Here is a 26,687-nt window from a genome sequence, read left to right on the forward strand (position 1 = left end):
ATTTTGACTGGAATTGGTTTGGATTTTGTTGTTGGTGTCTTCTGATGAAATGTAGCTGGATGTCTTAGCTAACATATGCCTTTGGAATTTTGGCATTTGGACTTGCATAGACCGAGTTATAGTAATTACAGTTTTGTGCGATTTACAAACCTGTTTTGGTAATTCTGGTATAGTATTTGGCATTTTTGACCTAGTTAAGCTAGGAACTGGACTGAGTGACCTTCTACATTGTTGTAGCCTGATTCATAGCTTCGAAACGGTGGGTCTTACACCCCCATCCGATAACCGTAGTGAAATTGACGCCATTACCGCATAATAAGTGCAAAACAGTTTTTCAAGTCGGGGGGCCAAGACTAATGCTCTTTTAAATTTCTGATTTGCTATCATGTTCATTTATGCATATGAAACCCTATTGGGGTTGTGTTTAGCATTGTTTGGTGACTCGTTCTCGAGTCTTATTGTATGTGTTACATGTTTTAGGGCGTGACGGTAGCTCACGACGTCTTGGTGACCACGGTGTATGAAACACCACTTTCTCACTTGGTGAGTATACTACTCACTTAAATGTTATTATGTGGCTTTGCTAAATGTATATGTGATGCCTTGAAGGTTTACTTGGATATTGGAATTGATTAAGGTGAGGGTGTACTTGACCGCCCTCACCCCTTTTGATAGTATCACTGATTGTCCACTGTTTCACTATCTTACTGAACTTGATATATGAGTTATTGCATTCCATTTTATGGAAACTGATTTGGTGTTGTTTGGACGATGTCCAACGACCTTACTGTATTACTGAGCTCAACCCCGTTTGGTAGTCAATTGGATCAAGCCGGTGAGGGCTTGGTCGTGAAGATTGAATTACCACGGGGACTGTACTGGGGAACCTTGTGATATTGAGACCCTTGGTTCCGGTATACTCGAGTATTACCAAAATGACTGAATGGAGTGCGGGCCCGGTTGGGGTATGTTGGGTGGAAGGAATGGAAGTAAAGTGAGGTCTACGGTTTGGTACTTTTAACATTGATGGAGAGTCAATGATGTTGGATCAAGAATGCAAGCGTGGACATGGGCTCTTGAGAGCCGACCGTATCCTTTTACCGTTTTGCTTCAATGCTTATTTGTGTACTTTAAGTGATCGGTTATGCTATATGCTATTGGTTGCTAACGTGATAGTTGCTCACTGGGCTTTAGCTCATTCCGTGTCATTTGAAAATGAAACTTTTGGAAAAGATTGTGATAATTGGATGACAAGTTGAACTCTTGTACATGTATTTTTGAATAGCTCCTTGAGGGTAAAAATCCTAAGTGTTTTGTTTCCACCAATGTTTGGTGTGTAAATGGCTTTTGGTACATGTATGAACTAGACGAATATCTTGGTTTGCCGTTTGGCTTGTAAATATTGATTTCCAATGTACATATATGCTTGGCCGTGGTTTGGATAAATTTCGGCTTCGATTTTCGTTTTTTTTATTTTTGTGATTTTGACTCGTTTGCGCGCAATGGTAAGTTCCGGAACGTAATAGATCGACGTAAACTGAACCGTTAGTCCTGGCGAGAGCTGGGCAGGCAGTCCGCTAACCCCTTTGGTTCGCCTTAGGGGAAGGTGGGGCTGTTACATAATTCGGCCTCTAACATGGTGAACTAGAACCAGGTAGAACAGGATATTCCTTAACTTCAATTCTGGAAATTTGCTACAATCAAGGTATAAATCTCATTTTTAGCTTGAAACCATCACTACCACCTCTTATACAACCTTATATATATATCATATACCACCCACACAATAAGTATGATAAGTGAATCATTCAAACCCTGATTGAAAGTACTAATAACACCGATGAAACGGACGAGATATCTTCCAAGTAAGGGAATGAAACCCTGATTGAAACATAATCATTAATCCAATGTTCAAGCTTAGTATTTAGATAACTAACTGTCTACTACCACTCCATACTCACAATTACATAGTATAAGTCGAACTTACGGATACGAGCTTACCGGTTTGCTTAAACAAAAGTTACAACCTCAAAACACAAGTACAAGCAAAATAAAGCTAAGAAAGCTCTTGATCAAGTCCCTTCCCGATCTGTTAAGGAAAACAAAGGGAATGGGGTGAACTAAAGCCCAGTGGGTTCCAAATAAAACAAGTAAACACATAACCATATAAGGTCACAAAATAACCAAATAAACATTGTACAGTAGAATAACAGTTTAATCACAGTTCAATTCAAGGATACGAGTGGCTTTCAAAAGCCAAAAATCCCCTGGAGCTTAATCATAATTGTCTTCTGTTGACACTCCGTCAACACTTGTAAGCACAGTATAAAAGGGTCCGTAGAACACCACTTTCACCAGTCTCCGTCCACCAAATCAACCCTCTATCGAGCCCGCACTCCATAAACAGTAGTTTGGTAATACTCGAGTATACCGGTTTCGGTGTACAGTAAATAGTCCTCAAGGTTTATCGGCCTTCTCGACCAAGCCCTTGCTGGCTCAATACGACCAACTCACCTATGAGGTTGGGTACCCAAACAGTAACAGTAGTTGATGGAATATCATCCAAGCAACTTAAGCACAGTCATGTACAGCAATATCTCATTTCATGTTAACTTATTCAGTATGTGGAGCCTTAGTGGAAAAACAAGGAAGGTCAAGTGCGATAAAGTACACACTCGCCTTGATTTTAAATAAAACAGTGTTTGGCTCAAACAATAGCAAATCAACGATTCCAAGTATGCAAGTATTCTACATAACAAGTAGCAAGTAGTGGACCACTCACCTGTCAAGCAAAAGTAGCAATTGATGTGAAACGTCTCAGTTACGATCACCTTCGTTGCCCAAACCTAGGTCAACGAGCGAAACCATTAACAATTGGATTTGTTCCTTACTAAAGTATAGGTTCATTAAGAGACCAAGTGAGTAGCCTAAGCTACTTAATCTATCATGCAAATGAGGTCCAAACCATGGGAAAAGTTGATAAGAAAACAAGTTTGATATGTACATGAAAGTTCAGCAAAAGAAGAGTTTCACCGAAGCTCAAAAGTTTCATTACGGTTAAACTGTCTCGCCCGACCAGCCTCGGGAAAACAGTCATTGCTCATTGTGGAAAAATTGGAATTAGGTTCTGTTGGTGGCGTTGGAAACTAGGTTCACAAAGCTATATTTGTCTAGAAGAAACCATTTCCAAAATTCCAATGTAAGTGGTTCAAAATTAAGAAACCAAAAGAAATTTCTGGGCTGTCTCGGGTGAACAGTACTGCATGGACAGCCAACTTTCAAGACTCCCCATGAATCGCTCGGGTTAAACCAGAAAATGACCTTGGTACCATTTTAAAGCTCTAAGAATCTATTTTCAAATGCCACAAACAGCACTCAAATCAAATCACCGAGTAAAACGTTATGACCTTCACAAGACAGCTGGTCAGTAACATTCTGGACCCAGTCCAGTTTTTCTCCTTGGCTTATAACTCATAACTTATGCAATCGAATTGGCTAATTTTTTGTAGACAACCTCCACACATATAACCCAACATATATCAGTCACATTTGTAGCCAAAATATGCATGAAAATATCAAGGAAAAACAGGGCAGTAAGTTATGGGAAATTTCGGCCAGCCAGCCCTCTTCCAAAAATTTCTAACTTTCATCCTTCTTGATATTTTCACTCCTTGCACCTAACAAGTGTTAGCTCTAACCAAATAGGGGTTTAAATCATATTAATACCTCATAAACACACATGAACAAGGGTTAGACATTTCATCAAACACTTGGTATGCACACTTACTAACTCACTTACTACTTGTTTAGTTCAAGAGTTTTAACCACAATTTCTAGTTTAGGGCAACCTCTAGTTTGCCCTCAAGGCGTTAAGTTCTTCATATAACACAATAGAACCAAAGATTAAGGATCACACACCTCATAAATAACCATGACCAAAGTACAAACATTTCATCAAACACTTGGTAGGCATGCTACATAACTCAACTACTCTTTGGTTTATTCCAAGAGATTACTCCAAATCTCAATCAAACAGCTTGTAGTTTGCCATTAACACTTTGATGCACGTGATATATTACCATAAAACTACCATTTAAAGTGTACTTACCTTTCTTGTAAGATGCTTGAGCCACCAAATCAATCCACCAAAAGTGAGAACTTCAAGCTTGAATCAAGCACTAGATTGGAGGAAAATTTCTCACTAACTCAAACTCTTTCTCTTTTGATTTTTGCTCAAGTTTAAGTTAGGGTTAGAAAGCAAGATGTTGGAGCTCTCTCTCTCTTCCTTGCTAAGCCCTAAGAAATTCGGCCATAAGGAGAAGAAAATGACCAAGTCCAACTTAAATTGGTCTCTTAACCCTTAATCAACAAAATGCTTGGCTAGGATTTTGCCACACGGTCACTTCTTGTCCACAACTTCTATTAATCCTTTGACTAATTATGTTTCAACCCTTCCAAATGTACCAATACCTATTTAACACAACTAATATCTCATATAAAGTCCCTACCACAAATAAAAACCCTTGGTACAATGTATGTGGTGAAAAATGAAACTAACTCAACAAAATTGTTCTAGTTGAAGTGAAAGGATATGAAATGTAATGCATGGAAATTGTGTTAGTACATGTAGAATGCTATGCAAGGGCATATTATAAGTGGTGAAATGGTTAAAACTAACTCAAGAAAAACGTTTTAAATTTTTTTAGAGTATACGATAACACATAGGGGATACAATGCTAGGGCTTATAATCCGTGGTTTCATTCTTAGAATAAGGCATGTAGTTTAGAAAATTGCATTTTAAAGTGAGGGTTCTCACACTCTCTCCCCCTTTAAGGAATTTCGTCCTCGAAATTCTCTTCTTAGCTCAGGATATTTTGCACGAATGTCCTTCTGAATTTTTTTTTTGTTTTTCTTTTCGAGTTCTGTAGTCACATACTATAGTAAAATACTAGCAAGACAAAGCCAAAGTATATGAAGAAAGGGAGGTTCCAAAACTTTATTTAGCACATGCATCAATTTACAAGTTTTATACTCGTATAATTTATCAAAATATAGTACTTGCTTGTTCCAATCGAGGAGTAATTCTTATGCACTTACTAATCACTGTTACAAATGTCATTTAGAGCAGAAAAGACATTCAAAATACAAAGGTATAAATTATTTGACTTGAAATGATTTGAAGAACTCATTTTCCTTTCATCTAAGCCCGGATTCCACTCATAAACTAACCTCAAAATAATTTACCAACTCCAATCCTAGAGTTGGAAATAAAAGTAGGACCAGTTCTAGGAAAACAGAATTTTTTTTTTCAGCATTGCATGATATCATTTGAAAAATCATATCTCAAACTTCTTAAGTCCACAATTTATAAACTTTATACGGTTGAAAATAGATTCAAAGGGTTACAACTTTCTAGAAGGTACCATTGTAAGATCCAATCCACAAGTAAGTCAAATTCCAACCTAAATTTGCTGCTTCATCCAGTAAAAGATAGAACAAGTATGCAATTTCAGTCAATTTTGAAAAATCACAGATATTCATGGGAATTGAGAACAAATGCTAAAATTTTGTGGTTGACAGAACTCTGAATCTAGTTTCAAACATAATAATCAAAACTCAATTTTGACTTTTCTACATCAAGATATAACAGATTTCCTAAAACTTCCCAAGGTTCCCTGCGAAAAATTTTCAGCGGCACTTCCTTTGTGTTTACTAAAATTTTTTTTTCCTTTTCATCCAAATCAAGCCAATAACTCACTAAATCAAGCCAAATCAAGGCTTCAATCTTCCGATGAAATAGTTTCAACTCAAGCATATACATATCAAGCCAATAACTCACTTAATCAAGCATATAACTGTCACCTACTCAAGTTAGAAAATGAAAACCTAGGCTGAAATTCCTAATCACAAGCTGTACGTTTCTTTAGGCAAGTCAAACTAGCATATAAAAGCTAGATATTCCACGTGTAAAGCTACCAAAATTGAAACCCTAAACCACTAGTTTGCATATATTGGAAGGAGAGGAAAGTTTATTGCCAAAGTTACCCTGTACCTTCAAGAAAGATGGAAGCTTAATACTTTTCCTCCAAAATCTCTCCACTCATGCCACTACCAAAATCTATCTAGAGAGCAAATCATAATAGTGCAATGGCTAAAACACCATACTAAATAAAATCAGTGAAGATATCAAAGATGAGAAATGTCACAAACTTTAATCTCGATAAAAAGAAGAGTTAAAATTTGGTTACTATTCTTGCTAGCTCTTAACCCTATACACTGTCCATTGAAAAATTCTTCCTTTCGAATGACAAACGAAAAAAATTTCACTTAACTTAAAGACTAAAATATAGGGATAAACTCATGGACAAGGATCCAATTCTGCCCAACCACTAATATTTAATAGCACTTATTAAAACAGCAGGTACCAAGTCCACTGTTCCTAACAAGAATACAACTTCTACATAAAATTTCACTATGCAAAGTCCAATGATCACAACTTTTCCAAGCAAGATTTCACTAAGGGCTAAGTTGACTATAAATGTTTTGAGATGCTAATCGACTAGGCAAATGCATTAATTCAAACTTATTGCGACCTCTTTCTGGAATCCCTTTATATTTCTTTTTCAATTCTATGCTCTGGTACAGTAGTTCAATTTTCTCCAAGTATTCTTGTTCTTCTCGTCCTTCCCAGTGCTCATTTAATTTCTTTTGGAACTCTACTTCCTTTCGACTAATCTTTATTTTCTTATGCAGGTCAGTCACATTTGTTATTTTGTCGATTCACTTAACATAATGATAGCTTGCCAAGCAACTCTAATTACGATTGATTTCATGGAATCTCTAGTCATATAAATTCTAAGTTCATTCACTTCCAATCCAACCATGAGGAATTATAGTTAACTATTCTCAAATGAGATAGACGAGAAAATAGAACACAAGTGGGACAATATTTCAAAATACTATGTCACTTATTCCTATTCTGGAGTCTTAACACAAGGAGTACCATTTCTACTTATATACATAACGACTTCCTAAAGCGTACTTTGTATGTCGAAAGTTTCACATCCTATCTCAAGCTCTTGCATACTGGTATAGAACCCAATTCTTTTCTCAATTCCCCATGCATAATTCCAAAACTCACAATCTCGCCACAATAATAATCGAGTCAGGTCCATACTTAGACATTAGTGGATAGGTGTCAAGGAAATATAGGAAAGAATATCACAAGAGGGGTAGAAATACCCATATAATTGCAATCAAACCGCCTCACATTCGAAATAAACACTTATCAAGTCTTCACAGTCATAGGAGAAGGAAATAGATCTTCAGTGCAAATTTCTCAACGTACACTACAATCTAACCACCATCTATAGAAACCCTAACAGACTATTTCTACATTAGTCCATGATAACTTCCGAGATCCATTCCCTCAATCAGTCCAATAACTAGGTCAAGTGTTAAAATCTTCCGTGCCTTGACTTTGGCCATTAAAACTTATCTCAAGTGCAATCAAGATATAGATTCCTTATTCTAGTGCTCTCCACCTTTTGGTACTCAAGTACAAGAATCCACAATAAGGTAATTCACAATTCGAGCCGGCCGGTCCCAAAGTAAATCACCCCTATTAGAGATTCCTGCCCGACGTACATATCTATTTCTTCCAAGTACCCTAATAAAGGGTTTATACTTATAACGGTCATGATTCATAGCTTACACCCAAGTACACCACTTAATCCCAAACTCACTCCGCGCAGAGACCATGCAAAATAGCAAAAATATCTTCCATTCATTCAAACCAATTCTCGGTAGCTCCAAGATCTGGTCATTTAAGAAATTTAGGAGGAGCAAATTTTTTTTTGGACCATTTCAGGGCTCTATCTTCACTTACTTCAAGGTTCCTTTACTAGTTACTCGGTACTTGATGTGAGAACCCGTAAATTCCCTAATAATTTTCTTAGGGTTTATTTCCTTTAATGGCATGTTTTCTGCATTTTCTGGTTTAGAAATATTTTCTTAGTGGATTTTATGAGCAATTATAGTTTTAAGATGATTTTTCTAGCATTGGAGAAATTTTAGAAAATTAAGAGTAAATAGTGGACGTGGGACCCACTAGTGCGAAAAGTTCGGAAAAATTCGGCCAATAGGGTTAAGTTTCGGATACTGTTTAAAATTTATCGGGTGTTAAGAGATATGTAGAGTGTGTGAAATGATTGATGTGAGAGAGAAAAGAAAGATAAGAATGCATTTATGAAGGTGACAAGTGTCACCTTCTCATTGGATGGCTTTTAAGAAATACTATTCATTTTCTTGACTTTTTTGACCAAGAGATTAAATATCAAAAATTGCACAAAATTCACCATTTTGCACCCTTGATGGCCGGCCCTCTCTAAGCAAGAAGAAAGACAAAACTCTTCAACATTCTAGCAAACTCCTAGCTCAAATCAACTAAACCACTTGTTTAACTTAGTTTTCACTCCATAAAATTCTTCCTTCTAGAGCTAGTAAGTTGTTTGGTGAACTTTGTTTGAAGGACTAAGGTGCCCAACATCTTCCTCTCTCTTGGTTCTTGGTAAGTGAAGCTTGAAACACCCTACTACACCTAATGATGCTTATGTTGTGCTTATTAGTGATAAGAGTGCTGAAATTTCTGGTTTTAATCTTGGTTTGAAGTGATTTGGTGAAGTTTTCCATTTTATGATGATTTTTCTGGTTTAATTGGATTATGATGGTGTGGTTGTTTGTGATGATTGGCAATGGACTATAATGACTCTTGTAGGTGTGAATTGTTGCTAAATGCAACTAATTTTGGATTTGGATGGAAAAATGGAAAGTTAGGGTTCTTAAATCCTCAATTCTGTCCGGTTTTGGATCATAGGGTTAGAGGCCGAATTTGACTTTTCTCAAAACATAAAAGTTGTAGGTATTGATGTTTTTGAAGTGCCTGTAAAATTTCAGGTCATTTGGATTAATGCGGAATGAGTTATGACGGAATTACTGTAGCTGTTCTGCTTTGATCAGAATGCGAAAACTGCGATAGTAATTGGCCATTTTGACTGGAATTAGTTTGGATTTTGGAGTTGGTGTCTTCTGATGAAATGTAGCTGGATGTCTTAGCTAACTTATGCCTTTGGAATTTCGGCATTTGGACTTGTATGGACTGAGATATACCGATTACAGTTTTCTGTGTTTTGCAAACCTGTGTTGGTAATTCTGGTTTAGTGTTTGGCATTTTTTGACCTAGTTAAGCTAGGAACTGGATTGAGTGACCTTCTAAATTGTTGTAGCCCTGTTCCATAGCTTCGAAACGGTGGGTCTTACACCCCCATCCGATAACCGTAGAGAATTTTACACCATTACTGCATAATAAGGGCAAAATAGTTTTCTATTTGGGGCCAAGACTAAGGCCATTTTCTAATTTCTGGTTTGCTATCATGCTTGTATATGTTTATAAAACCCTATTGGGGTTGTAATTGGTATGGCTATATGACTCGTTATCGAGTCTCTTTTAGGGCTTGCTTTCATTTCGGTTGTTTCCTAGCTAACTTTTGTACTTGTACCACTTTGAGCCTAGCGAACGGCTTTTGGGAAATGAGATGAATTTTGTGTGAGATGTTGGGACTGATTTGAGGATAGAATGAAGCCTTAATGGCTGGAAAAGTAAGAAATTTAGGGGAAGTGCTGCCCGATTTTCTAGGCCGTTTGGTTTCTTTAAGTTGGATTTGCCTTTTGGTAGAATGAAAGGCTTTTGGGTTGTTTGCGCCTAGGTCTTCATGCTACCTTTTTGTTTATGATTTTAATGCTATCTGTTTGGTACCTCATTGAGCGCAAACTCACCCCTTTATGTTCCTTTTGTTTTCCTTACAGGAAAATAAACCCTTTTGGTCTGGATTTGACAAATGGCTGCCAAATTGAGCTAGTTGAACATATCTTTTGTATAGCTCATGTATTAAAACCCTAAGTGTACTTTTGGTCCGTTTCTCTTTTGGATTTGGCAAACCGTACATGTATCTACTTTTGAATCACTTTGGTATGCCCCTTCTGGGTTGTATATGCTAACTTGCGAGATGTAAATATTTGCTTGACGTTTGGTTGGGTTTTGACATGTCGGTTCCTCTTCATGGCCGACTCCGACTCCGACTTTGTTTTTTTTTTATTTATTTTTGTGGGTTCGACTTGTTCACACGCGGTTGTATGACCCGAAAAGTATTAGATCGCGCTAATCTGAACCGTTAGTCCTGGCGAGAGCTGGGCAGGCAGTCCGCCAACCCCTTTGGTTCGCCTTAGGGGAAGGTGGGGCTGTTACAATTTGTGACAGCCCCCATTTCTCCCTAAGGCGCACCAAAGGGTATCCGCGGAACGCCTGCCTAGCTCTCGCCAGGACTCAAGCAATAAACGTTCAAGCTTAAAGCGATACTAGATACCACAATCAAATTAGTGCAAATACATATAGTGCGGAAACGTTCATGCTTAACAATATCCATACAGTTCTCAGGGTCACATCACAAGGTACCTATCAGCTTGCCACCCGCACGTCGTGCGTTCATAATACAACTTACATTCCAAAATATACACCCCATATATCCGAATGATACATTAAACTTCCAAAAGTACAATCATAAAGGGGTCGAGCCAAAATACACTTGAAACCCTAAAACACAATATATCCAAAAGGAGATTTCTCCGCGTTAACTCCATTTCCAATCCTGTTAAGGAAAACAAATCTACAGGGTGAGCAAAACGCTCGTGAGGCCAAGAACACACATGCAAGCACTTTGTTCAAATAGCAATCCCAAATTCATTAAACAAAACCAGGACATTTCATTAGTCAATCATTCGAGCCGGAAAAGTAAATCAGAAACAATTCAAGGATATAGTAGCTCTCAGGAGCTAAGTTCCACTCGCTCTGTCGATGTCATTCGTATACTTTCCCGCATTGACCCTCCTGTCAACCGGGTTGGTATTTCCATTTCCGTAGATCACCACTTACTTCCCTCCGTCCACCGTACACCCCAAGGGCCCACAAGTCTATTTTTAGGGCGATACTCGATGAGTATGCCAAACAAGACCTCTTATTAGGTCGAGCTTATAATCTCACGGCTCGCCCAAGTTCCCGACCAAGCCCATTGCCGGCTCGAGTTCAAGGTCGGCCTATGAGTTTGGGCGTCCCCCATTCATTTGAAAGTCGAGGAGGTTCACTCCAACGACATATGTAACCATTACATAGCATTGCATTTCATTCATTCATTCAATACATTTCATTCATTCATTTGAAATCAGGACGGATGCGATAAAGTACACACCCTCCCTTATTTTTAAAATCTCTAATAATTACCACAATTAAGCAAGTATCAAAGATTCATACACTTGACACTCACCGAGCTAATCAATAAAGATTATTCGCTGGAGTTCAAGTGTCCACGGTGAGATCCTCTTGAAGGTCTCCTTGTGTGCCTGGCAGTTAATGGTGGATAATTACTCAAGTATCTCAATTATCAAGTAAGATTGTACATTAGTACAATCTAAGGAATATTTCACAAAATGAACCTCAATTACTCGTAAATCGAGGTTCAACTTGCGTTTTCTTAAGTACAATATTAATTGAGTTTTTATCATGAATATCGAGGGCAAAACGTTTGAATATTACTAAGAGAATTAAGAGTTTTTGGAAAACTCCTTTGCCTTGAAATTTGAAAAATTCAGTTTTTGTTATGAATCTTTGAAAAATCGTAACTCACTCGGTACAAGTCGAGAATTGGAAAACTTTATACCGTTAGAAACCTCTTAGAAAGTACTATAAGTTCCTAGAAGACACTTTTCCATGAATCGAAGTGGAAAGTGCTCAAAAATGAGCTTGAAGGTACAGAATTGGTTCACAAGGCAGAATGAAGTTGGATTTTGGCCAACTTTGAAAATTCGGCACGATTCGCACGTTGCAAACCAGCCTCTGAAATTTGTCACTCAAGTAGTGTTGCAAGTGAAGTTTATAACAAAACAAGCAGATCAAGAATCGGAGTTTCGAGTACCGAGATACGGTAGCTCAAAGTTAGGCAAATTCAAGACTGGAGAAGAATTTCCAGATTTGAACCTCCAACACTAGAAATTTAATTAGGTATCGAAACGAACTTGGATTGATACCAAAATTGGCAGTATTTCGATACTATATGGAAGGTATCTCTCTGTCAAATTTCAGGGAAAAATACCCTCGGGAAGGTGGTGAACTAATCACCCAAAGTTCCGGAAAATTCCTAAGGCAATCTGCCTTTTGACTTTCATTTTCCAAATTCAAATCGTTTAACCAAGAAAGCTATCCAACCATGGTTCATTTGTGAAATAAAGGTCTAAGATACAACCATGATACCTTTGGTAATGGTTTAGCATCAAAATTTCAATTAATAAGATTAGTCACGGGTTTTTGTCCGAAACCAGTCCAAATAATACGTTTTTCCAAAACAGGGCAGTCCTCTTATTTTGGTCACAACTCAGTCAATTTAGCTTGGAATTGAGCGTGGTTTATGGCGTTGGAAAATACATTCATAGGACTAAAAGTTCACAGAAGAAATCGTTCCAAAATTTGGCAAGCAACCAGCTCGAAATTGAGCCTCAAGTTGCTGCCTCTACAGACCATTCCAGCAGTTCCGAGAAACAGGACAGTGATCTTAAAAAGTTTGGTCCGGCTCACTCACAAAGAATCAGAACATGCATTTTATCTCAAATTAAAGCCTGGGATGTCTAGTTTCAAACGCCACTGACGGCACATGATTTCGACATCCGAGGACAGAGTTATAGTTGAAATACCACAGCTGGTCTGAGCCATACGGGAACAGTTTCCAGATTTGCTAGTTCCCAAAAAAAATTCATTTGCCCAACCAAACCTTATTATTTTTCAATGAAACTTTTCACACATCTGATATAACATATAAGCATCAGGTTCATGCCAATAATTCACCAAAAATTGGCCTTATAGTGGCCGAACAAAACAGGGGTATTTTCGGAAATTTTTGCTTCTTGCACCCAATGAAGTTTCTATCAATTACCCACCACTAATCCATCATTTTAACCACTAAACCAACAATATAACCACCATCAATCATCAAATCAGCAACAACCCAAGTGTGGGAATCCATAGAGCCCACTTTTCAAATTTTACACCAATGTCAAGACACCCATACACATGCAATAGCTTAAAGATGCATTTCTACCATCATAATCCAAGTTTAAGGTGTAGGATGATGTTATACCTCCTTGGTGTCTTAAACCAGAAATTTTCGGTCCTCTAGTGCTCCAAGAAACCGTGAAAAACTCCTCCTTTTGCTAGCTAGATGAACTCTCCAAGCAACAAGCTAAGTGTAGTTCAAATTTGGTGTGAATCTATGAAGGTTTTGTGCAAGAATTGAAGATGAAAATGGCAACTTTGTGTTGTGTTTTTGCTGCAGAGAATTCGGCCAAGAGAGAGACTAAGAGAGAGAGTGTTTGGTCCAAATTTATCTTCTTAAGGAAGACACAATGTGTGGTGCAAATTATCCCCAAAGTCAACTCTCATTAAGGCTCGTTTGGCACGTTTTAGGCTCGATTTTCTCGCGCGTTTGGTTCACTAGTGCACTAAGCCTCTAATGCATATATATTCATGTAAATATTCTTCACTCTTAATTGTCCCGAAATAAGGGTCTAAAGTCCCTCAAATGAAGTCGCGCGTGTGAAAACGCGTACCGTCAAATTTTAACGCTATAACGCGAAACCTCCGAGAAATTCTTATAACGATTGCACTACTAACTATCACTTGAGTGTTTATTCATAATATTACCTATTTTAGAACCACAGTACAAGTTTCCAATATTCCAAACTTATTGTGTTTCTACGCGGTAAAATCTCCAAGCACTATTCACTATTTTTACTAAACGCACTCCAAGAAATTAATTTTTGAAACGAGTCACTTTTAAAATATAACGAAGTTATATTATCATGTATTTAGGTCTAATAAGTCTAGAAAATATTTCTCGTGGCAAAAATCCAATTAAATAATTTATTAAGCCATAAATTTAGGTTTAAATAAAATAATAGTTTTTACGAGTCCTCACATGAGTCGAGTATTAACTCCTCAAATCTCCAATAATTGTATCCATACATCTTTTGGAAAACTATCCACGCGTGAGTAGTATATGCTCACTTAGAACTTATTCACCTTTAATTCTCGATTAACTTTTCTTAATCTGCTATTGTCCGTTCTTAATTTCCCAGGATAATCATACTTTCGAATATAATATCACCTCGAAACACTCGTGTTCACTATTTCTCGCCTAACCAATCCTTCCGAAAATTGAAGTTGTTAACAGGACATTTTAAAAACATAATGAAGACATTATTCCATACGAATGGATTTAAAATGGTCGTAATAAATTATTTGGGGAAAACAGGTGGATAAATACTTAATTAAACCATTAATATTCGATAAAATAAGAAATTTTTCGGGTCTTCACATCCTCCCCTCCTTAACAGAATTTCGTCCTCGAAATTCACACCTGAGGAAATATCATTCCCCTCATGGTTAAGCCTATCAGATCGATCACCAACTTACGTTCTTCCAACTTATGCATGACAGATTCCATTCTTTCGACTAGCAATCAAACCCTTTTTTTTTTTTTTTTTTTTTAGGCGTTTCAACTTCCGAGTCATAGAGCAACTTAATCGGCCTCATGTCTACCTCATATAGGCAATATCTTAACTTCTTTAAAGCAAATATTGTAGTTATTTACTCCCAATCAGGAGTTGGCTACTTCATCTCGTAATATTTTAACTTCCTAGAGGCATATACAAACACCTTTTCATGTTTTATTAATATACATTCTAAACCATCCTTTGAGTCATCTGTAAAAAGCACAAGATTACCCCCTACACCTATACACCAATTAACATTCTTCATCTCAAGATTTTTCCTTATATTTAGAACCTCAAATGGTTTGCCAAGTCTTGCACTCTTACAAAAATCCTTGATAAACCAAAGGTAGTATTCGACTAACTCCGAGAATTCCAAATTTCAATATGCTTTTCTGGTCGTTTCCTCTTATACAATCTTTCATTTTAGCTGAGTCAATAATAATTCCTTCCTTAGATACTGTATAACGTAGAAAGATTATTTCTTCCAATCGAACTCACAGTTATTGAACTTAACAAAAGTTGGCGTTCTCTCGAGGTTCGTAAAATTACCATCAAGTGTCTTTCATGACCTTCTCAACACTAGAGTATATCGATATATCATCAATAAATGCCTCCACTGATTTGTCCAAATACGGTTTAACTCCGATACCTTGGGTCCATAAATACTTCTAGTGCATCTGTCAACTCGAAGGGTGTACCGAAAATTTTAGAGTGTCCATGTCTTAATTTGAAAGTGGTATTAACCACATTAGTTCCTAGGGTTCCCAAATGGGTAATATCTCTTCTTTAAATCCAACTTAAATAGGATCACGGCTCCTTACAAATTATTGAATTCTTATCCATGTAAGAAAAATGGTGGTTGCTCTTAATGGTCACATCGCTCCAGACTCCATAATCTATCAATACATAGCTTCTAGCCTTCATTCCAAATACGATATCTAGTCCTTAATCGTTATGCACATTGAATCCATTAATTATTTCCTTTCACTAACTCACATCCACCGATTTTAATATCTCAAATTGGCATTTCAATCATTGAATTCCATTTCAACACTAAGTCCTCACTTCGATCCCGATCTCTAGTCACTATCAAGACCTCAGGTGGTCTATATTCTCAAGAAAAATCTCGATCACATCCAATACCTTTCGTGTCTTATTATAATTCTAAGGGCGTGGAACAGGATTTAAACATACGTGTAGGTCATAAAAACAATTAAAAGCGAAGTAAATTTTCATGAGTCATAAAGATCATAATAATTACATCCAGTTGGAAGAGGTTTATGGACTCCTCTCAAAAAGGAAAGGAGAAACGACAGGATTGTAGCAAAACATGTCAAGTTGCCAGGATACAAAACAACAAAAGACTTTTTCTCTTTTCAAAAGATCACAACCTCCAAAGGTGCTAGCCTAGTCTAGGGTAAAACTACAACCTCTATTCCTCGAGTGAAGTCAAACCATCTCAATCTGTGAAACCTTCACTACTAGGACCCCGTTCATAGCCATTAGTACTAATTACTCCCATCTGGCACTTGATCGCTTTGCGGTGGACCTAGTTGGCTATTGAGTACTTCCTCTTTTTAAAAGTTTTAGGGCAATCTGAAATCCTATGCTTGGTACTACCGCACCCCAGACACTTTCCTTGCTTCATCCAGCACTCGGCCTCAACGTGGTTAACCTTGCCGCAGTATCCACAATGTGCATGAGAAGTGGCGGCTTGGCCAGTTCGAGGCTTTTCTTTGCATTTCTTCTCTAATCCTACATTTTGGCGTAGTAATTCAATTTTCTCTGCATATTCTTGTTTCCACCGTTCTTCCCAGTAGTCAGCTAATTTCCTTTGAAATTCTACCTCGTTTCGAAGAAGGTTCAATTCCTTACGCATTTCTTCCAAAGTTGTCATCTTACCAGTTGGCTTAAGTCAAATGCTAACCTGTCAGGCAAATCGAAGGATCAAAAGAGTAGCCATGCATAATGGAAGTTCGAGCCAGATTACTCTTTCATTCTTTTGTTTATAGGTCACCCCGAAATATAAATCTTAGTTATTCTCTGCCGAACATGGGTGAGTTCTTAAGTCTCCATAAAATTACTACCATTAATTCCAATTACAACCAGATACGGGGACTCTATTCCTTGATATAAAGTTTTTCGTGTCTTACTTCAATCTTCGATATTTGTCTATGAAGTTTGTTCGAAAAGAGATCAAAATCTCGCAGTCCCATTAGTGCCTTATGTATCTTTTCAAATCAATCTTACTGTTTCAAGGTTAGGTCCCCTGTGAAACCTAGATAGACGACCTCCAAGAATCATTTCATTTTCACACCTCTCCTGGTCCTTAGGTTGGCTTATTGGTCCGGAGCTTTGGTACTCAACCAACTGTTCTAGGATATCAGTCGTATGGCCAATAGTAGGAGCTATGTAAGTGTTCTCCTTTATTTCTAGGGTTTCGGTTCAATCCAGCAATCGTTCCCTAACTATCCCCTGGAGCTTGGGGTGGTCTAACCCCCTCGCCCTCAATCCCTTTTTGCTTATTTGGTCACTCGTAACTTTAACAGTCATATAAACATGGTATGAAATGAACGCACCCAAACGAAGTTTGAAAGTGAGACTTTGATCATGCTAAACAAATATGAGAATAAAAGGGAAAACGCTGAGATAATCGTAAATACGTATAACCCCAATCATGGATTTGAAATCATAAAGTAGTAAGGTTAAACATGTCATGAGAAATGTTTAATTGCCTCAAAAGGTAGAAACATATTGAAACAAGATACAAAATACAACGGCCTTTAAGCGAGCGTCACCCTGTCTATCTTTGGCAAAACTATTAAAATAGTTTAAATCGCTAAATTAGTGATTGGCAGAACCCAAAAGTCTTCACTACCTCCCTAGGATCAGTTTCATTTCCAGCACTAGGAGTTTTAGATCTCATGTCCCTTATCAAATATCTTGTCATTCTCCACTCATTCAACCAAGGTAACACACCTAGCCACCGACTCATCCATTCTGTCTTTAATTTCGGCACTAACCTAACAAGTCGGTTCTTAGCTTTTAAAGCTTCTCACTAAGAGCCTTTGTCTCCCTCGCTCCAGAAGTACTTCAACTTCAATTTCAGGAATTCTAGTAGTCTAGGCATCCGCAATTGTCCTCAGTTCTCGATCATCCCTTCGAATCACTCCATTTTCTTCGGATAGCCACTTCAAATGATCGACCACTATTAACACCCCACTATTTGGGCTCGGGCAAGTCCTTTGGAATTCACATGAAGTCCTAGTCCAGTAAATCGGACCATTTCTCCAATGCTCTTTTAGTTCACTCTCTCGATAGTGGACCACCGGAAGGCGCCCCCGAGACAATTTAATATCACCATTACCTTCTGTAGTTTACACTTAAGAGTAAAAGCTTAGGTAGGTCCAGATACACGAAATAAACAAGATTTGATCACTTCATACTATCCCACATGTATCACACCATATCAAGACTCCTTGTCATCCACTAATTCGAACTTAGGTTCTAATTTTTCATTTTCACAAGCAGTCACTTAACTTTCAATCAAATTCCACAGTCCGGCATCCTAAACATTTAAGCCTAGGATACACTACAGAGATCTAAAGCCTAAGCTCTGATACCAACTGTGACGCCCCCACTTCTCCCTAAGGCGCACCAAAGGGTATCCGCGGAACGCCTGCCTAGCTCTCGCCAGGACTCAAGCAATAAACGTTCAAGCTTAAAGCGATACTAGATACCACAATCAAATTAGTGCAAATACATATAGTGCGGAAACGTTCATGCTTAACAATATCCATACAGTTCTCAGGGTCACATCACAAGGTACCTATCAGCTTGCCACCCGCACGTCGTGCGTTCATAATACAACTTAAATTCCAAAATATACACCCCATATATCCGAATGATACATTAAACTTCCAAAAGTACAATCATAAAGGGGTCGAGCCAAAATACACTTGAAACCCTAAAACACAATATATCTAAAAGGAGATTTCTCCGCGTTAACTCCATTTCCAGTCCTGTTAAGGAAAACAAATCTACAGGGTGAGCAAAACGCTCGTGAGGCCAAGAACACACATGCAAGCACTTTGTTCAAATAGCAATCCCAAATTTATTAAACAAAACCAGGACATTTCATTAGTCAATCATTCGAGCCGGAAAAGTAAATCAGAAACAATTCAAGGATATAGTAGCTCTCAGGAGCTAAGTTCCACTCGCTCTGTCGATGTCATTCGTATACTTTCCCGCATTGACCCTCCTGTCAACCGGGTTGGTATTTCCATTTCCGTAGATCACCACTTACTTCCCTCCGTCCACCGTACACCCCAAGGGCCCACAAGTCTATTTTTAGGGCGATACTCGACGAGTATGCCAAGCAAGACCTCTTATTAGGTCGAGCTTATAATCTCATGGCTCGCCCAAGTTCCCGACCAAGCCCATTGCCGGCTCGAGTTCAAGGTCGGCCTATGAGTTTGGGCGTCCCCCATTCATTTGAAAGTCGAGGAGGTTCACTCCAACGACATATGTAACCATTACATAGCATTGCATTTCATTCATTCATTCAATACATTTCATTCATTCATTTGAAATCAGGACGGATGCGATAAAGTACACACCCGCCCTTATTTTTAAAATCTCTAATAATTACCACAATTAAGCAAGTATCAAAGATTCACACACTTGACACTCACCGAGCTAATCAATAAAGATTATTCGCTGGAGTTCAAGTGTCCACGGTGAGATCCTCTTGAAGGTCTCCTTGTGTGCCTGGCAGTTAATGGTGGATAATTACTCAAGTATCTCAATTATCAAGTAAGATTGTACATTAGTACAATCTAAGGAATATTTCACAAAAATGAACCTCAATTACTCGTAAATCGAGGTTCAACTTGCGTTTTATTAAGTACAATATTAATTGAGTTTTTATCATGAAAATCGAGGGCAAAACGTTTGAATATTACTAAGAGAATTAAGAGTTTTTGGAAAACTCCTTTGCCTTGAAATTTGAAAAATTCAGTTTTGTTATGAATCTTTGAAAAATCGTAACTCACTCGGTACAAGTCGAGAATTGGAAAACTTTATACCGTTGGAAACCTCTTAGAAAGTACTATAAGTTCCTAGAAGACACTTTTCCATGAATCGAAGTGGAAAGTGCTCAAAAATGAGCTTGAAGGTACAGAATTGGTTCACAAGGCAGAATGAAGTTGGATTTTGGCCAACTTTGAAAATTCGGCACGATTCGCACGTTGCAAACCAGCCTCTGAAATTTGTCACTCAAGTAGTGTTGCAAGTGAAGTTTATAACAAAACAAGCGGATCAAGAATCGGAGTTTCGAGTACCGAGATACGGTAGCTCAAAGTTAGGCAAATTCAAGACTGGAGAAGAATTTCCAGATTTGAACCTCCAACACTAGAAATTTAATTAGGTATCGAAACGAACTTGGATTGATACCAAAATTGGCAGTATTTCGATACTATATGGAAGGTATCTCTCTGTCAAATTTCAGGGAAAAATACCCTCGGGAAGGTGGTGAACTAATCACCCAAAGTTCCGGAAAATTCCTAAGGCAATCTGCCTTTTGACTTTCATTTTCCAAATTCAAATCGTTTAACCAAGAAAGCTATCCAACCATGGTTCATTTGTGAAATAAAGGTCTAAGATACAACCATGATACCTTTGGTAATGGTTTAGCATCAAAATTTCAATTAATAAGATTACTCACGGGTTTTTGTCCGAAACCAGTCCAAATAATACGTTTTTCCAAAACAGGGCAGTCCTCTTATTTTGGTCACAACTCAGTCAATTTAGCTTGGAATTGAGCGTGGTTTATGGCGTTGGAAAATACATTCATAGGACTAAAAGTTCACAGAAGAAATCGTTTCAAAATTTGGCAAGCAACCAGCTCGAAATTGAGCCTCAAGTTGCTGCCTCTACAGACCATTCCAGCAGTTCCGAGAAACAGGACAGTGATCTTAAAACGTTTGGTCCGGCTCACTCACAAAGAATCAGAACATGCATTTTATCTCAAATTAAAGCCTGGGATGTCTAGTTTCAAACACCACTGACGGCACATGATTTCGACATCCGAGGACAGAGTTATAGTCGAAATACCACAGCTGGTCTGAGCCATACGGGAACAGTTTCCAGATTTGCTAGTTTCCCAAAAAAAATTCATTTGCCCAACCAAACCTTATTATTTTTCAATGAAACTTTTCACACATCTAATATAACATATAAGCATCAGGTTCATGCCAATAATTCACCAAAAATTGGCCTTATAGTGGCCGAACAAAACAGGGGTATTTTCGGAAATTTTTGCTTCTTGCACCCAATGAAGTTTCTATCAATTACCCACCACTAATCCATCATTTTAACCACTAAACCAACAATATAACCACCATCAATCATCAAATCAGCAACAACCCAAGTGTGGGAATCCATAGAGCCCACTTTTCAAATTTTACACCAATGTCAAGACACCCATACACATGCAATAGCTTAAAGATGCATTTCTACCATCATAATCCAAGTTTAAGGTGTAGGATGATGTTATACCTCCTTGGTGTCTTAAACCAGAAATTTTCGGTCCTCTAGTGCTCCAAGAAACCGTGAAAAACTCCTCCTTTTGCTAGCTAGATGAACTCTCCAAGCAACAAGCTAAGTGTAGTTCAAATTGGTGTGAATCTATGAAGGTTTTGTGCAAGAATTGAAGATGAAAATGGCACTTTGTGTTGTGTTTTTGCTGCAGAGAATTCGGCCAAGAGAGAGACTAAGAGAGAGAGTGTTTGGTCCAAATTTAGCTTCTTAAGGAAGACACAAGGTGTGGTGCAAAATCCTCCCCAAAGTCAACTCTCACTAGGGTGCGTTTGGCACGTTTTAGGCTCGATTTTCTCGCGCGTTTGGTTCACTAGTGCACTAAGCCTCTAATGCATATATATTCGTGTAAATATTCTTCACTCTTAATTGTCCCGAAATAAGGGTCTAAAGTCCCTCAAATGAAGTCGCACGTGTGAAAACGCGTACCGTCAAATTTTAACGCTATAACGCGAAACCTCCGAGAAATTCTTATAACGATTGCACTACTAACTATCACTTGAGTGTTTATTCATAATATTACCTATTTTAGAACCACAGTACAAGTTTCCAATATTCCAAACTTATTGTGTTTCTACGCGGTAAAATCTCCAAGCACTATTCACTATTTTTTACTAAACGCACTCCAAGAAATTAATTTTTGAAACGAGTCACTTTTAAAATATAACGAAGTTATATTATCATGTATTTAGGTCTAATAAGTCTAGAAAATATTTCTCGTGGCAAAAATCCAATGAAATAATTTATTAAGCCATAAATTTAGGTTTAAATAAAATAATAGTTTTTACGAGTCCTCACATGAGTCGAATATTAATTCCTCAAATCTCCAATAATTGTATCCATACCTCTTTTGGAAAACTATCCACGCGTGAGTAGTATATGCTCACTTAGAACTTATTCACCTTTAATTCTCGAATAACTTTTCTTAATCTGCTATTGTCCGTTCTTAATTTCCCAGGATAATCATACTTTCGAATATAATATCACCTCGAAACACTCGTGTTCACTATTTCTCGCCTAACCAATCCTTCCGAAAATTGAAGTTGTTAACAGGACATTTTAAAAACATAATGAAGACATTATTCCATACGAATGGATTTAAAATGGTCGTAATAAATTATTTGGGGAAAACAGGTGGATAAATACTTAATTAAACCATTAATATTCGATAAAATAAGAAAAAAATTTTTTTCGGGTCTTCACACACTTGACCTCAATGGTCAACCAAACAGGCTAGTAAGCAGTAGATCAGTCATACGATTGATAGCTGTAGCTACCTAGTCTCCTTCTCCACATTCGGGTCTTTAGTGCTAATTGACTACAGACCCTTATTCCTCCTCTTAGTCTTGGACCTGCCTAGATCTGCGCCCATGGCCCCAACCACGTTATCGTCTAGTCTCTATTATTACTAACTGGTCTAGGGGCCAAGTAATATAACTAACGGATAAGTAAGTGTTGGTACATGTTAGATACTTATTCATTTTCGAAAGTCAAATAAAAATGAAATCGGAGTCACGATAAGTGAGTGAAAATGCAAAGCAATTAAATGCCAATGTCGAAATAAAATCAAAGTCAAAGTCAATACCAAGGTCAAAGTCAAATTAAAGTCACAGTCACCGTCAAAGTCACATTCACAATCACAGTCACGGTCAAAGTATTATACATTCAAAGGCTCATAGCAAATGTTTACGAAATAACAAGACCAAAAGTATCAAGTACGAGCCTCAAAAATACAGATACAGCCATACAGTCATATCAAGTAAAAATCTTGTGTAAGTGGCCAAAAGAAAGCAGTACAACTATCGAGCCACCACATCTCCTATCCTATCTATGTACAGTAGTCAAAATCACCCAAAATAATAGCCTAGAAATAAAAGCTTAGTTCGTCACGGGACTAGTTGACCCCTCAGCCTAGACAGGTTCAACTCCTGCCTCGCCTCCAATGTAGGAAGCCTCATCGCTCACATCTCAAAGTAGGTCATCACAAATATTCAGAATCAATTCAGCGCTATTCCTCACTTTCATGGCCCTCTTAACCATGCACACCTGAGCTTCTCCAAGTTGTGCACAAAGGTCATCAACCCTTTCTCGGCCCTCGACCACATCATACTCAAACTCCTTAATCCGATCAGTTTGCATTTTAATAATTTCCTTCAGTTGATTCACTTCAGTTTCAAGCTTAGCATTGTCCCATGCAAGCACCTTCCGCTCCTTCACAACGGCTGACACTACTTCATTAGGATAGGTATAAATATGCAGACACTCACACCGCTTGTAGCGGTTATAGGCTCTTATAGGCTCTAGCTCCTCCGGGCCTAATTTGATACTTAATCATCGACAAGTTCCCACGGGACGACCCGCCAACCAGTCTATTGCTAGGGCCACTAGATCCGTCCCGTCCATCCTACACAAAGTGTAGAGGAAACTTAAGTAATCTTAAGGGGAAATAGTCTAATATAATCCCCAAGTCAAAAATTTCTAATTCACTTAGGTCAATTCAAACCTAGGCTCTAATTTTTATCCCTACTAGCGGTCACTCAACATTCCAACCAAATCCCATAGGTTGACATCCTAAACTTTTAAGTCTCGGATGCACTATAAAGATCTGAAACCTAAGTTCTGATACCAACTGTGACAGCCCCACCTCTCCTTAGGGCGAACCCTAGAGTATCAACGGACTGTCTGCCTAGCTTTCGCCGGGGCTCAGTCATTCAAAGTACTAATAACACCGATGAAACGGACGAGATATCTTCCAAGTAAGGGAATGAAACCCTGATTGAAACATAATCATTAATCCAATGTTCAAGCTTAGTATTTAGATAACTAACTGTCTACTACCACTCCATACTCACAATTACATAGCATAAGTCGAACTTACGGATACCAGCTTACCGGTTTGCTTAAACAAAAGTTACAACCTCAAAACACAAATACAAGCAAAATAAAGCTAAGAAAGCTCTTGATCAAGTCCCTTCCCGATCTGTTAAGGAAAACAAAGGGAATGGGGTGAACTAAAGCCCAGTAGGTTCCAAATAAAGCAAGTAAACACATAGCCATATAAGGTCACAAAATAACCAAATAACATTGTACAGTAGAATAACAGTTTAATCACAGTTCAATTCAAGGATACGAGTGGCTTTCAAAAGCCAAAGATCCCCTGGAGCTTGATCATAATTGTCTTCTGTTGACACTCCGTCAACACTTGTAAGCACAGTATAAAAGGGTCCGTAGAACACCACTTTCACCAGTCTCCGTCCACCAAATCAACCCCCTATCAGGCCCGCACTCCATAAACAGTAGTTTGGTAATACTCGAGTATACCGGTTTCAGTGTACAGTAAATAGTCCTCAAGGTTTATCGGCCTTCTCGACCAAGCCCTTGCTGGCTCAATACGACCGACTCGCCTATGAGGTTGGGTACCCAAACAGTAACAGTAGTTGATGGAATATTGTGAGGACTCGCAAATTTCATATATTTTTCTCAAAAATGGATTTTTATTTAGAAATTATTCATTTATTATAGCCCTACCACCCAATCATTCCCCAATAAGTGCAATGAACCTAGAAAGTAGGGTTTCACTTTTCGTTTTCAGTTGGAGCAAGTTAGGGTTTTCGCGATTTTCTGAAGGATGATTTTTCGGTACAGAGCAAGGATCAAATTTGGCGATTAAGAGTGACTTTTAGGTGAGAAATAATATGTGATTAGGAGCAATGATAAAAAGTTAGTGATTGGGAAGAAAAAACCCTAGTACGTGTGATTTAAGGAAAAACGGTGCGAACTGACGTGTACCGCGCACTACCGATTGAACGCACCACTAGACCACCACTTTCTTACAACATGAGCTCATTGATATTTGAGCAAAATATCTCCTTATTTCCAGCTGGCTTTGACCAAAATTTGGGGCTAAAAATGCAAGGAAAGAAAGAGAAAATTTGGATGGTTGTGGTGGTGCCAAGTGTCGGCAACTTGTGGCTTTGACTAAACTTAGTTTTCTTACCTTCTTATCTTGCAAATTAGCTCATTCTGTGACAGCCCCACCTCCCCCTAAGGCGAACCAAAGGGTTCGGCGGACCGCCTGCCCAGCTCTCGCCGGAACTCAGTCGTTCACTCAAACAAATCAAAAATAAAACCTCAAGAAAGAGCAAACCAGGATCCAATTCATTACAGTCCTCAATCAAAACCAGAATTCAACCACAGAAATACATAGTACACGAATCCAAAACTTAAAGCGGAACTTATATACATTCCTATCTCAAAGGAATTACAAAATCAAAGGTACAAAAGTTCTCGAGTCATCATACATCCGACCCTTGCCAAAAGCTAGGGCGAGAACCATAACAAAAGAAAACCAAGAGTTAGACCCAGCTAGTCTATACAGGCTCTCGTCCTTGCACGCCTTCCCTTGTTAAGGAAAACAAAACTAAAGGGATGAGCTGGAAAGCTCAGTGAGGTTCCGAACACATAGGCAAACAAGAAGTTCATTGCATTCATTACACGTAACCAATAATTCAAGATACAAAGATAAGATAAAGTGATAAACACATTCATTAAAAGGATACGTACTCACAGGGAGCCATTCGTTCATTCGTTCGTTCATTCATTCTCCTTTCATTTCCTTATACCTTCAATCATTTGAAAATGCATTTTATATAAGTAAAACCCTCATTCATTCATTCGTTCATTCATTCATTCACCCCCTTCCCTGACCATTGGCCAGACTCTACCAGACTTCAAGGTAATACTCGAGTATACCGAAACGTTCACCCAGGTCCCTAATCGCCCGACCGAGTCCGCTTCTGGCTCGAAACGACCGGTAACAAGGGGCAGTGGCCAGTTCAGCCAAAAGGCTTACATTCATGCACAAATAACATTTCAATCGTTCAATCATTGAAAACTTCACAATCATTTAGGCCAAGTGCGATAAAGTACACACTTGCCTAGAAAACTCATTTTAACAATCATTGAAAGCATTTAACATGTTATCAATCATTCATACCAGCCATGTAATCATGTAACATAACAAATAAGGAACACTCACCAGACAAGCAAGTGAAATTTCATAAACTTTCGCCCAAAGAGCGTCTTTAATCACCGTCAAGCCCTAAAATATTCAAACAAGCACAATAAGACTCGATTACATATCATAACCAAGTCCACATACCACCAAAGAAGGTTCCACAAGAAGATATAAACACTAGAGTAAACCAGGAAAATCCGGAAATGGAATTAGCTTTAGCCCTGAAAAAAATAGTTTTTGACCTCATTTTACGGTAATGGCACCAAAGGCACTACAATTATCGGATGAAGGTACAAGACCTACCGTTTCGAAGTTAAGAGATAGGGCTACAATGTTCCAGAAGGAAACTTTGTCTAGTTTCGAGTGTAACAAGGTCAAAAATGCAAGATACTATATCAGAACCGGAAAAACAAATTCACA

At 38.2% G+C, this 26,687-nt stretch overlaps 1 long non-coding RNA gene across 1 annotated transcript; it reads right to left on the reverse strand.

Moving 5' to 3' along the window:
- Positions 1-18,390: 18,390 nt before the first annotated feature.
- Positions 18,391-21,325, reverse strand: LOC140007459 (uncharacterized). Its single transcript, XR_011814770.1, has 2 exons — positions 21,212-21,325; positions 18,391-18,675 (listed from the first exon to the last, which is right to left on the reverse strand). It is a non-coding gene; the product is annotated as an uncharacterized lncRNA (long non-coding RNA).
- Positions 21,326-26,687: the final 5,362 nt, after the last annotated feature.

This window comes from Coffea arabica, chromosome 5c (assembly GCF_036785885.1).
Source record: "Coffea arabica cultivar ET-39 chromosome 5c, Coffea Arabica ET-39 HiFi, whole genome shotgun sequence".
In the NCBI taxonomy this organism is placed as follows: domain Eukaryota; kingdom Viridiplantae; phylum Streptophyta; class Magnoliopsida; order Gentianales; family Rubiaceae; genus Coffea; species Coffea arabica.